The following is a 12,838-nucleotide window of genomic DNA, read 5'->3' on the forward strand; positions in this document are numbered from 1 at the left end:
TTTCGGGTCAACCCGTGGTGACCTGATATGACCCGATATGACCCGTTTACGAATTAAAAATAATTTAATAAACATAAAAATAATTTTATCTAACTAAACTAAGTTATTCTTTTTTTCAAAGGCATTAATTACTTAATCCTAAACGAATTTATTTAATTTGTGTGAAGTTGAAATTATTATACTTGGACAAATAATATATTATATTATTTTTCACTTTTGTATTGTTTTAATTTATTTTATATTTTGCTTGGGATAAAACACTTTTACGGTGTTTAATTTATTTTAGATTTGATTTGGAATCATTTATTTAAATTTTTATTACTTGATTATGTAATTAGTTTTGTGAGAAATTGATTTTATTAGAAATTACAGTGATAAATTAATAAATTAAAATTAAGTTTCGGGTCATTTGGGGTCGACCCGCCGCCCCGTAAACCTGAAATTTTCGGGTTCGGGTCAGCATACCTGACCCGTCACGGGTTGGCGGGTCGGGGTTCGGGTCAACAGATTTTCTGGCGGGTCTGTTGACCCGAACCCGACCCGCCAACCTGATTTGGACCCGAATTGCCACCCCTAACTGCAAGCGTGAAGGATTGATTTCATGATAATTTAGAGTTGCGGGATGAGGGAAAAAAACAGGGTGCAAATCAATAACAAAAAAAAATATAAAGTAAATAAATAAAAGGATAAGAGGAAAATGCTTGAATTGACGCTTAAAATGAATTTCGGTCTAGAAAAGCCACACTGCTTCGCAGGACGGGGTAGTTTAAAAGAATAAAGCGAAAGGAACATGGCGGGTGCGATCATACCAGCATTAATGCACCGGATCCCATCAGAACTCCGAAGTTAAGCGTGCTTGGGCGAGAGTAGTACTAGGATGGGTGACCCCCTGGGAAGTCCTCGTGTTGCACCCCTTTCTTTTTTGTTTCGAAATCCAAATTTCCTATTCGTTCTTTATCCTGTAGTAATTTAGCTCCGTCGGAACGATTGCTTAATATTTTGCTTCTTGTCGAAGCGTGAAGGAGGATCTGAAGGCGCGAGACAAATCAGGAACGGTACGGCTCGATCAAAGCCCGGATCGTCGCTCAAATTTGTCGGCGCAAATGTATCACCGCAACTAGGGGTGGCAATTTTCGACACGACCTGAAAACACGATACGAACCTAACACGAAATTAATGGGTTTGGGTTGAGGTTTCGGGAATTCGGGTCAGAATCGGGTTGGACCCGATGAACCCGAAAAGAAAACCGGTCGATTTCGGGTCAACCCGTGGTGACCTGATATGACCCGATATGACCCGTTTACGAATTAAAAATAATTTAATAAACATAAAAATAATTTTATCTAACTAAACTAAGTTATTCTTTTTTTCAAAGGCATTAATTACTTAATCCTAAACGAATTTATTTAATTTGTGTGAAGTTGAAATTATTATACTTGGACAAATAATATATTATATTATTTTTCACTTTTGTATTGTTTTAATTTATTTTATATTTTGCTTGGGATAAAACACTTTTACGGTGTTTAATTTATTTTAGATTTGATTTGGAATCATTTATTTAAATTTTTATTACTTGATTATGTAATTAGTTTTGTGAGAAATTGATTTTATCAGAAATTACAGTGATAAATTAATAAATTAAAATTAAGTTTCGGGTCATTTCGGGTCGACCCGCCGCCCCGTAAACCTGAAATTTTCGGGTTCGGGTCAGCATACCTGACCCGTCACGGGTTGGCGGGTCGGGGTTCGGGTCAACAGATTTTCTGGCGGGTCTGTTGACCCGAACCCGACCCGCCAACCTGATTTGGACCCGAATTGCCACCCCTAACTGCAAGCGTGAAGGATTGATTTCATGATAATTTAGAGTTGCGGGATGAGGGAAAAAAACAGGGTGCAAATCAATAACAAAAAAAAATATAAAGTAAATAAATAAAAGGATAAGAGGAAAATGCTTGAATTGACGCTTAAAATGAATTTCGGTCTAGAAAAGCCACACTGCTTCGCAGGACGGGGTAGTTTAAAAGAATAAAGCGAAAGGAACATGGCGGGTGCGATCATACCAGCACTAATGCACCGGATCCCATCAGAACTCCGAAATTAAGCGTGCTTGGGCGAGAGTAGTACTAGGATGGGTAACCCCTTGGGAAGTCCTCGTGTTGCACCCCTCTCTTTTTTGTTTCGAAATCCAAATTTCCTATTCGTTCTTTATCCTGTAGTAATTTAGCTCCGTCGGAACGATTGCTTAATATTTTGCTTCTTGTCGAAGCGTGAAGGAGGATCTGAAGGCGCGAGACAAATCAGGAACGGTACGGCTCGATCAAAGCCCGGATCGTCGCTCAAATTTGTCGGCGCAAATGTATCACCGCAACTAGGGGTGGCAATTTTCGACACGACCTGAAAACACGACACGAACCTAACACGAAATTAATGGGTTTGGGTTGAGGTTTCGGGAATTCGGGTCAGAATCGGGTTGGACCCGATGAACCCGAAAAGAAAACCGGTCGATTTCGGGTCAACCCGTGGTGACCTGATATGACCCGATATGACCCGTTTACGAATTAAAAATAATTTAATAAACATAAAAATAATTTTATCTAACTAAACTAAGTTATTCTTTTTTTCAAAGGCATTAATTACTTAATCCTAAACGAATTTATTTAATTTGTGTGAAGTTGAAATTATTATACTTGGACAAATAATATATTATATTATTTTTCACTTTTGTATTGTTTTAATTTATTTTATATTTTGCTTGGGATAAAACACTTTTACGGTGTTTAATTTATTTTAGATTTGATTTGGAATCATTTATTTAAATTTTTATTACTTGATTATGTAATTAGTTTTGTGAGAAATTGATTTTATCAGAAATTACAGTGATAAATTAATAAATTAAAATTAAGTTTCGGGTCATTTCGGGTCGACCCGCCGCCCCGTAAACCTGAAATTTTCGGGTTCGGGTCAGCATACCTGACCCGTCACGGGTTGGCGGGTCGGGGTTCGGGTCAACAGATTTTCTGGCGGGTCTGTTGACCCGAACCCGACCCGCCAACCTGATTTGGACCCGAATTGCCACCCCTAACTGCAAGCGTGAAGGATTGATTTCATGATAATTTAGAGTTGCGGGATGAGGGAAAAAAACAGGGTGCAAATCAATAACAAAAAAAAATATAAAGTAAATAAATAAAAGGATAAGAGGAAAATGCTTGAATTGACGGTTAAAATGAATTTCGGTCTAGAAAAGCCACACTGCTTCGCAGGACGGGGTAGTTTAAAAGAATAAAGCGAAAGGAACATGGCGGGTGCGATCATACCAGCACTAATGCACCGGATCCCATCAGAACTCCGAAGTTAAGCGTGCTTGGACGAGAGTAGTACTAGGATGGGTGACCCCCTGGGAAGTCCACGTGTTGCACCCCTCTCTTTTTTGTTTCGAAATCCAAATTTCCTATTCGTTCTTTATCCTGTAGTAATTTAGCTCCGTCGGAACGATTGCTTAATATTTTGCTTCTTGTCGAAGCGTGAAGGAGGATCTGAAGGCGCGAGACAAATCAGGAACGGTACGGCTCGATCAAAGCCCGGATCGTCGCTCAAATTTGTCGGCGCAAATGTATCACCGCAACTAGGGGTGGCAATTTTCGACACGACCTGAAAACACGACACGAACCTAACACGAAATTAATGGGTTTGGGTTGAGGTTTCGGGAATTCGGGTCAGAATCGGGTTGGACCCGATGAACCCGAAAAGAAAACCGGTCGATTTCGGGTCAACCCGTGGTGACCTGATATGACCCGATATGACCCGTTTACGAATTAAAAATAATTTAATAAACATAAAAATAATTTTATCTAACTAAACTAAGTTATTCTTTTTTTCAAAGGCATTAATTACTTAATCCTAAACGAATTTATTTAATTTGTGTGAAGTTGAAATTATTATACTTGGACAAATAATATATTATATTATTTTTCACTTTTGTATTGTTTTAATTTATTTTATATTTTGCTTGGGATAAAACACTTTTACGGTGTTTAATTTATTTTAGATTTGATTTGGAATCATTTATTTAAATTTTTATTACTTGATTATGTAATTAGTTTTGTGAGAAATTGATTTTATCAGAAATTACAGTGATAAATTAATAAATTAAAATTAAGTTTCGGGTCATTTCGGGTCGACCCGCCGCCCCGTAAACCTGAAATTTTCGGGTTCGGGTCAGCATACCTGACCCGTCACGGGTTGGCGGGTCGGGGTTCGGGTCAACAGATTTTCTGGCGGGTCTGTTGACCCGAACCCGACCCGCTAACCTGATTTGGACCCGAATTGCCACCCCTAACTGCAAGCGTGAAGGATTGATTTCATGATAATTTAGAGTTGCGGGATGAGGGAAAAAAACAGGGTGCAAATCAATAACAAAAAAAAATATAAATTAAATAAATAAAAGGATAAGAGGAAAATGCTTGAATTGACGCTTAAAATGAATTTCGGTCTAGAAAAGCCACGCTGCTTCGCAGGACGGGGTAGTTTAAAAGAATAAAGCGAAAGGAACATGGCGGGTGCGATCATACCAGCACTAATGCACCGGATCCCATCAGAACTCCGAAGTTAAGCGTGCTTGGGCGAGAGTAGTACTAGGATGGGTGACCCCCTGGGAAGTCCACGTGTTGCACCCCTCTCTTTTTTGTTTCGAAATCCAAATTTCCTATTCGTTCTTTATCCTGTAGTAATTTAGCTCCGTCGGAACGATTGCTTAATATTTTGCTTCTTGTCGAAGCGTGAAGGAGGATCTGAAGGCGCGAGACAAATCAGGAACGGTACGGCTCGATCAAAGCCCGGATCGTCGCTCAAATTTGTCGGCGCAAATGTATCACCGCAACTAGGGGTGGCAATTTTCGACACGACCTGAAAACACGACACGAACCTAACACGAAATTAATGGGTTTGGGTTGAGGTTTCGGGAATTCGGGTCAGAATCGGGTTGGACCCGATGAACCCGAAAAGAAAACCGGTCGATTTCGGGTCAACCCGTGGTGACCTGATATGACCCGATATGACCCGTTTACGAATTAAAAATAATTTAATAAACATAAAAATAATTTTATCTAACTAAACTAAGTTATTCTTTTTTTCAAAGGCATTAATTACTTAATCCTAAACGAATTTATTTAATTTGTGTGAAGTTGAAATTATTATACTTGGACAAATAATATATTATATTATTTTTCACTTTTGTATTGTTTTAATTTATTTTATATTTTGCTTGGGATAAAACACTTTTACGGTGTTTAATTTATTTTAGATTTGATTTGGAATCATTTATTTAAATTTTTATTACTTGATTATGTAATTAGTTTTGCGAGAAATTGATTTTATTAGAAATTACAGTGATAAATTAATAAATTAAAATTAAGTTTCGGGTCATTTCGGGTCGACCCGCCGCCCCGTAAACCTGAAATTTTCGGGTTCGGGTCAGCATACCTGACCCGTCACGGGTTGGCGGGTCGGGGTTCGGGTCAACAGATTTTCTGGCGGGTCTGTTGACCCGAACCCGACCCGCCAACCTGATTTGGACCCGAATTGCCACCCCTAACTGCAAGCGTGAAGGATTGATTTCATGATAATTTAGAGTTGCGGGATGAGGGAAAAAAACAGGGTGCAAATCAATAACAAAAAAAAATATAAATTAAATAAATAAAAGGATAAGAGGAAAATGCTTGAATTGACGCTTAAAATGAATTTCGGTCTAGAAAAGCCACACTGCTTCGCAGGACGGGTTAGTTTAAAAGAATAAAGCGAAAGGAACATGGCGGGTGCGATCATACCAGCACTAATGCACCGGATCCCATCAGAACTCCGAAGTTAAGCGTGCTTGGGCGAGAGTAGTACTAGGATGGGTGACCCCCTGGGAAGTCCACGTGTTGCACCCCTCTCTTTTTTGTTTCGAAATCCAAATTTCCTATTCGTTCTTTATCCTGTAGTAATTTAGCTCCGTCGGAACGATTGCTTAATATTTTGCTTCTTGTCGAAGCGTGAAGGAGGATCTGAAGGCGCGAGACAAATCAGGAACGGTACGGCTCGATCAAAGCCCGGATCGTCGCTCAAATTTGTCGGCGCAAATGTATCACCGCAACTAGGGGTGGCAATTTTCGACACGACCTGAAAACACGACACGAACCTAACACGAAATTAATGGGTTTGGGTTGAGGTTTCGGGAATTCGGGTCAGAATCGGGTTGGACCCGATGAACCCGAAAAGAAAACCGGTCGATTTCGGGTCAACCCGTGGTGACCTGATATGACCCGATATGACCCGTTTACGAATTAAAAATAATTTAATAAACATAAAAATAATTTTATCTAACTAAACTAAGTTATTCTTTTTTTCAAAGGCATTAATTACTTAATCCTAAACGAATTTATTTAATTTGTGTGAAGTTGAAATTATTATACTTGGACAAATAATATATTATATTATTTTTCACTTTTGTATTGTTTTAATTTATTTTATATTTTGCTTGGGATAAAACACTTTTACGGTGTTTAATTTATTTTAGATTTGATTTGGAATCATTTATTTAAATTTTTATTACTTGATTATGTAATTAGTTTTGCGAGAAATTGATTTTATTAGAAATTACAGTGATAAATTAATAAATTAAAATTAAGTTTCGGGTCATTTCGGGTCGACCCGCCGCCCCGTAAACCTGAAATTTTCGGGTTCGGGTCAGCATACCTGACCCGTCACGGGTTGGCGGGTCGGGGTTCGGGTCAACAGATTTTCTGGCGGGTCTGTTGACCCGAACCCGACCCGCCAACCTGATTTGGACCCGAATTGCCACCCCTAACTGCAAGCGTGAAGGATTGATTTCATGATAATTTAGAGTTGCGGGATGAGGGAAAAAAACAGGGTGCAAATCAATAACAAAAAAAAATATAAATTAAATAAATAAAAGGATAAGAGGAAAATGCTTGAATTGACGCTTAAAATGAATTTCGGACTAGAAAAGCCACACTGCTTCGCAGGACGGGGTAGTTTAAAAGAATAAAGCGAAAGGAACATGGCGGGTGCGATCATACCAGCACTAATGCACCGGATCCCATCAGAACTCCGAAGTTAAGCGTGCTTGGGCGAGAGTAGTACTAGGATGGGTGACCCCCTGGGAAGTCCACGTGTTGCACCCCTCTCTTTTTTGTTTCGAAATCCAAATTTCCTATTCGTTCTTTATCCTGTAGTAATTTAGCTCCGTCGGAACGATTGCTTAATATTTTGCTTCTTGTCGAAGCGTGAAGGAGGATCTGAAGGCGCGAGACAAATCAGGAACGGTACGGCTCGATCAAAGCCCGGATCGTCGCTCAAATTTGTCGGCGCAAATGTATCACCGCAACTAGGGGTGGCAATTTTCGACACGACCTGAAAACACGACACGAACCTAACACGAAATTAATGGGTTTGGGTTGAGGTTTCGGGAATTCGGGTCAGAATCGGGTTGGACCCGATGAACCCGAAAAGAAAACCGGTCGATTTCGGGTCAACCCGTGGTGACCTGATATGACCCGATATGACCCGTTTACGAATTAAAAATAATTTAATAAACATAAAAATAATTTTATCTAACTAAACTAAGTTATTCTTTTTTTCAAAGGCATTAATTACTTAATCCTAAACGAATTTATTTAATTTGTGTGAAGTTGAAATTATTATACTTGGACAAATAATATATTATATTATTTTTCACTTTTGTATTGTTTTAATTTATTTTATATTTTGCTTGGGATAAAACACTTTTACGGTGTTTAATTTATTTTAGATTTGATTTGGAATCATTTATTTAAATTTTTATTACTTGATTATGTAATTAGTTTTGCGAGAAATTGATTTTATTAGAAATTACAGTGATAAATTAATAAATTAAAATTAAGTTTCGGGTCATTTCGGGTCGACCCGCCGCCCCGTAAACCTGAAATTTTCGGGTTCGGGTCAGCATACCTGACCCGTCACGGGTTGGCGGGTCGGGGTTCGGGTCAACAGATTTTCTGGCGGGTCTGTTGACCCGAACCCGACCCGCCAACCTGATTTGGACCCGAATTGCCACCCCTAACTGCATGCGTGAAGGATTGATTTCATGATAATTTAGAGTTGCGGGATGAGGGAAAAAAACAGGGTGCAAATCAATAACAAAAAAAAATATAAAGTAAATAAATAAAAGGATAAGAGGAAAATGCTTGAATTGACGCTTAAAATGAATTTCGGTCTAGAAAAGCCACACTGCTTCGCAGGACGGGGTAGTTTAAAAGAATAAAGCGAAAGGAACATGGCGGGTGCGATCATACCAGCATTAATGCACCGGATCCCATCAGAACTCCGAAGTTAAGCGTGCTTGGGCGAGAGTAGTACTAGGATGGGTGACCCCCTGGGAAGTCCTCGTGTTGCACCCCTTTCTTTTTTGTTTCGAAATCCAAATTTCCTATTCGTTCTTTATCCTGTAGTAATTTAGCTCCGTCGGAACGATTGCTTAATATTTTGCTTCTTGTCGAAGCGTGAAGGAGGATCTGAAGGCGCGAGACAAATCAGGAACGGTACGGCTCGATCAAAGCCCGGATCGTCGCTCAAATTTGTCGGCGCAAATGTATCACCGCAACTAGGGGTGGCAATTTTCGACACGACCTGAAAACACGACACGAACCTAACACGAAATTAATGGGTTTGGGTTGAGGTTTCGGGAATTCGGGTCAGAATCGGGTTGGACCCGAAAAGAAAACCGGTCGATTTCGGGTCAACCCGTGGTGACCTGATATGACCCGATATGACCCGTTTACGAATTAAAAATAATTTAATAAACATAAAAATAATTTTATCTAACTAAACTAAGTTATTCTTTTTTTCAAAGGCATTAATTACTTAATCCTAAACGAATTTATTTAATTTGTGTGAAGTTGAAATTATTATACTTGGACAAATAATATATTATATTATTTTTCACTTTTGTATTGTTTTAATTTATTTTATATTTTGCTTGGGATAAAACACTTTTACGGTGTTTAATTTATTTTAGATTTGATTCGGAATCATTTATTTAAATTTTTATTACTTGATTATGTAATTAGTTTTGTGAGAAATTGATTTTATTAGAAATTACAGTGATAAATTAATAAATTAAAATTAAGTTTCGGGTCATTTCGGGTCGACCCGCCGCCCCGTAAACCTGAAATTTTCGGGTTCGGGTCAGCATACCTGACCCGTCACGGGTTGGCGGGTCGGGGTTCGGGTCAACAGATTTTCTGGCGGGTCTGTTGACCCGAACCCGACCCGCCAACCTGATTTGGACCCGAATTGCCACCCCTAACTGCATGCGTGAAGGATTGATTTCATGATAATTTAGAGTTGCGGGATGAGGGAAAAAAACAGGGTGCAAATCAATAACAAAAAAAAATATAAAGTAAATAAATAAAAGGATAAGAGGAAAATGCTTGAATTGACGCTTAAAATGAATTTCGGTCTAGAAAAGCCACACTGCTTCGCAGGACGGGGTAGTTTAAAAGAATAAAGCGAAAGGAACATGGCGGGTGCGATCATACCAGCATTAATGCACCGGATCCCATCAGAACTCCGAAGTTAAGCGTGCTTGGGCGAGAGTAGTACTAGGATGGGTGACCCCCTGGGAAGTCCTCGTGTTGCACCCCTTTCTTTTTTGTTTCGAAATCCAAATTTCCTATTCGTTCTTTATCCTGTAGTAATTTAGCTCCGTCGGAACGATTGCTTAATATTTTGCTTCTTGTCGAAGCGTGAAGGAGGATCTGAAGGCGCGAGACAAATCAGGAACGGTACGGCTCGATCAAAGCCCGGATCGTCGCTCAAATTTGTCGGCGCAAATGTATCACCGCAACTAGGGGTGGCAATTTTCGACACGACCTGAAAACACGACACGAACCTAACACGAAATTAATGGGTTTGGGTTGAGGTTTCGGGAATTCGGGTCAGAATCGGGTTGGACCCGATGAACCCGAAAAGAAAACCGGTCGATTTCGGGTCAACCCGTGGTGACCTGATATGACCCGATATGACCCGTTTACGAATTAAAAATAATTTAATAAACATAAAAATAATTTTATCTAACTAAACTAAGTTATTCTTTTTTTCAAAGGCATTAATTACTTAATCCTAAACGAATTTATTTAATTTGTGTGAAGTTGAAATTATTATACTTGGACAAATAATATATTATATTATTTTTCACTTTTGTATTGTTTTAATTTATTTTATATTTTGCTTGGGATAAAACACTTTTACGGTGTTTAATTTATTTTAGATTTGATTTGGAATCATTTATTTAAATTTTTATTACTTGATTATGTAATTAGTTTTGTGAGAAATTGATTTTATTAGAAATTACAGTGATAAATTAATAAATTAAAATTAAGTTTCGGGTCATTTCGGGTCGACCCGCCGCCCCGTAAACCTGAAATTTTCGGTTTCGGGTCAGCATACCTGACCCGTCACGGGTTGGCGGGTCGGGGTTCGGGTCAACAGATTTTCTGGCGGGTCTGTTGACCCGAACCCGACCCGCCAACCTGATTTGGACCCGAATTGCCACCCCTAACTGCAAGCGTGAAGGATTGATTTCATGATAATTTAGAGTTGCGGGATGAGGGAAAAAAACAGGGTGCAAATCAATAACAAAAAAAAATATAAAGTAAATAAATAAAAGGATAAGAGGAAAATGCTTGAATTGACGCTTAAAATGAATTTCGGTCTAGAAAAGCCACACTGCTTCGCAGGACGGGGTAGTTTAAAAGAATAAAGCGAAAGGAACATGGCGGGTGCGATCATACCAGCACTAATGCACCGGATCCCATCAGAACTCCGAAGTTAAGCGTGCTTGGGCGAGAGTAGTACTAGGATGGGTGACCCCCTGGGAAGTCCTCGTGTTGCACCCCTCTCTTTTTTGTTTCGAAATCCAAATTTCCTATTCGTTCTTTATCCTGTAGTAATTTAGCTCCGTCGGAACGATTGCTTAATATTTTGCTTCTTGTCGAAGCGTGAAGGAGGATCTGAAGGCGCGAGACAAATCAGGAACGGTACGACTCGATCAAAGCCCGGATCGTCGCTCAAATTTGTCGGCGCAAATGTATCACCGCAACTAGGGGTGGCAATTTTCGACACGACCTGAAAACACGACACGAACCTAACACGAAATTAATGGGTTTGGGTTGAGGTTTCGGGAATTCGGGTCAGAATCGGGTTGGACCCGATGAACCCGAAAAGAAAACCGGTCGATTTCGGGTCAACCCGTGGTGACCTGATATGACCCGATATGACCCGTTTACGAATTAAAAATAATTTAATAAACATAAAAATAATTTTATCTAACTAAACTAAGTTATTCTTTTTTTCAAAGGCATTAATTACTTAATCCTAAACGAATTTATTTAATTTGTGTGAAGTTGAAATTATTATACTTGGACAAATAATATATTATATTATTTTTCACTTTTGTATTGTTTTAATTTATTTTATATTTTGCTTGGGATAAAACACTTTTACGGTGTTTAATTTATTTTAGATTTGATTTGGAATCATTTATTTAAATTTTTATTACTTGATTATGTAATTAGTTTTGTGAGAAATTGATTTTATTAGAAATTACAGTGATAAATTAATAAATTAAAATTAAGTTTCGGGTCATTTGGGGTCGACCCGCCGCCCCGTAAACCTGAAATTTTCGGGTTCGGGTCAGCATACCTGACCCGTCACGGGTTGGCGGGTCGGGGTTCGGGTCAACAGATTTTCTGGCGGGTCTGTTGACCCGAACCCGACCCGCCAACCTGATTTGGACCCGAATTGCCACCCCTAACTGCATGCGTGAAGGATTGATTTCATGATAATTTAGAGTTGCGGGATGAGGGAAAAAAACAGGGTGCAAATCAATAACAAAAAAAAATATAAAGTAAATAAATAAAAGGATAAGAGGAAAATGCTTGAATTGACGCTTAAAATGAATTTCGGTCTAGAAAAGCCACACTGCTTCGCAGGACGGGGTAGTTTAAAAGAATAAAGCGAAAGGAACATGGCGGGTGCGATCATACCAGCATTAATGCACCGGATCCCATCAGAACTCCGAAGTTAAGCGTGCTTGGGCGAGAGTAGTACTAGGATGGGTGACCCCCTGGGAAGTCCTCGTGTTGCACCCCTTTCTTTTTTGTTTCGAAATCCAAATTTCCTATTCGTTCTTTATCCTGTAGTAATTTAGCTCCGTCGGAACGATTGCTTAATATTTTGCTTCTTGTCGAAGCGTGAAGGAGGATCTGAAGGCGCGAGACAAATCAGGAACGGTACGGCTCGATCAAAGCCCGGATCGTCGCTCAAATTTGTCGGCGCAAATGTATCACCGCAACTAGGGGTGGCAATTTTCGACACGACCTGAAAACACGACACGAACCTAACACGAAATTAATGGGTTTGGGTTGAGGTTTCGGGAATTCGGGTCAGAATCGGGTTGGACCCGAAAAGAAAACCGGTCGATTTCGGGTCAACCCGTGGTGACCTGATATGACCCGATATGACCCGTTTACGAATTAAAAATAATTTAATAAACATAAAAATAATTTTATCTAACTAAACTAAGTTATTCTTTTTTTCAAAGGCATTAATTACTTAATCCTAAACGAATTTATTTAATTTGTGTGAAGTTGAAATTATTATACTTGGACAAATAATATATTATATTATTTTTCACTTTTGTATTGTTTTAATTTATTTTATATTTTGCTTGGGATAAAACACTTTTACGGTGTTTAATTTATTTTAGATTTGATTCGGAATCATTTATTTAAATTTT

The 12,838-nt window shown here is 38.9% G+C and overlaps 10 non-coding genes across 10 annotated transcripts; all 10 read left to right on the forward strand.

Moving 5' to 3' along the window:
* The first annotated feature begins 795 nt into the window (after positions 1-795).
* On the forward strand, positions 796-914 carry LOC140030274 (5S ribosomal RNA). Its single transcript, XR_011834188.1, has one exon. It is a non-coding gene; the product is annotated as a 5S ribosomal RNA (ribosomal RNA).
* Positions 915-2,049: 1,135 nt separating this feature from the next.
* On the forward strand, positions 2,050-2,168 carry LOC140031550 (5S ribosomal RNA). The gene has a single exon (XR_011835471.1). It is a non-coding gene; the product is annotated as a 5S ribosomal RNA (ribosomal RNA).
* A 1,135-nt stretch (positions 2,169-3,303) lies between these two features.
* LOC140030646 (5S ribosomal RNA) lies at positions 3,304-3,422 on the forward strand. Its single transcript, XR_011834561.1, has one exon. It is a non-coding gene; the product is annotated as a 5S ribosomal RNA (ribosomal RNA).
* Positions 3,423-4,557: 1,135 nt separating this feature from the next.
* Positions 4,558-4,676, forward strand: LOC140023549 (5S ribosomal RNA). The gene has a single exon (XR_011827518.1). It is a non-coding gene; the product is annotated as a 5S ribosomal RNA (ribosomal RNA).
* A 1,135-nt stretch (positions 4,677-5,811) lies between these two features.
* Positions 5,812-5,930, forward strand: LOC140023660 (5S ribosomal RNA). The gene has a single exon (XR_011827629.1). It is a non-coding gene; the product is annotated as a 5S ribosomal RNA (ribosomal RNA).
* Positions 5,931-7,065: 1,135 nt separating this feature from the next.
* On the forward strand, positions 7,066-7,184 carry LOC140023774 (5S ribosomal RNA). Its single transcript, XR_011827740.1, has one exon. It is a non-coding gene; the product is annotated as a 5S ribosomal RNA (ribosomal RNA).
* A 1,135-nt stretch (positions 7,185-8,319) lies between these two features.
* LOC140030275 (5S ribosomal RNA) lies at positions 8,320-8,438 on the forward strand. Its single transcript, XR_011834189.1, has one exon. It is a non-coding gene; the product is annotated as a 5S ribosomal RNA (ribosomal RNA).
* Positions 8,439-9,564: 1,126 nt separating this feature from the next.
* LOC140030276 (5S ribosomal RNA) lies at positions 9,565-9,683 on the forward strand. Its single transcript, XR_011834190.1, has one exon. It is a non-coding gene; the product is annotated as a 5S ribosomal RNA (ribosomal RNA).
* Positions 9,684-10,818: 1,135 nt separating this feature from the next.
* LOC140025569 (5S ribosomal RNA) lies at positions 10,819-10,937 on the forward strand. Its single transcript, XR_011829513.1, has one exon. It is a non-coding gene; the product is annotated as a 5S ribosomal RNA (ribosomal RNA).
* Positions 10,938-12,072: 1,135 nt separating this feature from the next.
* On the forward strand, positions 12,073-12,191 carry LOC140030277 (5S ribosomal RNA). Its single transcript, XR_011834191.1, has one exon. It is a non-coding gene; the product is annotated as a 5S ribosomal RNA (ribosomal RNA).
* The last annotated feature ends 647 nt before the right edge of the window (positions 12,192-12,838 follow it).

The sequence above is a fragment of the Coffea arabica genome, chromosome 11e (assembly GCF_036785885.1).
Source record: "Coffea arabica cultivar ET-39 chromosome 11e, Coffea Arabica ET-39 HiFi, whole genome shotgun sequence".
Lineage (NCBI taxonomy): Eukaryota > Viridiplantae > Streptophyta > Magnoliopsida > Gentianales > Rubiaceae > Coffea > Coffea arabica.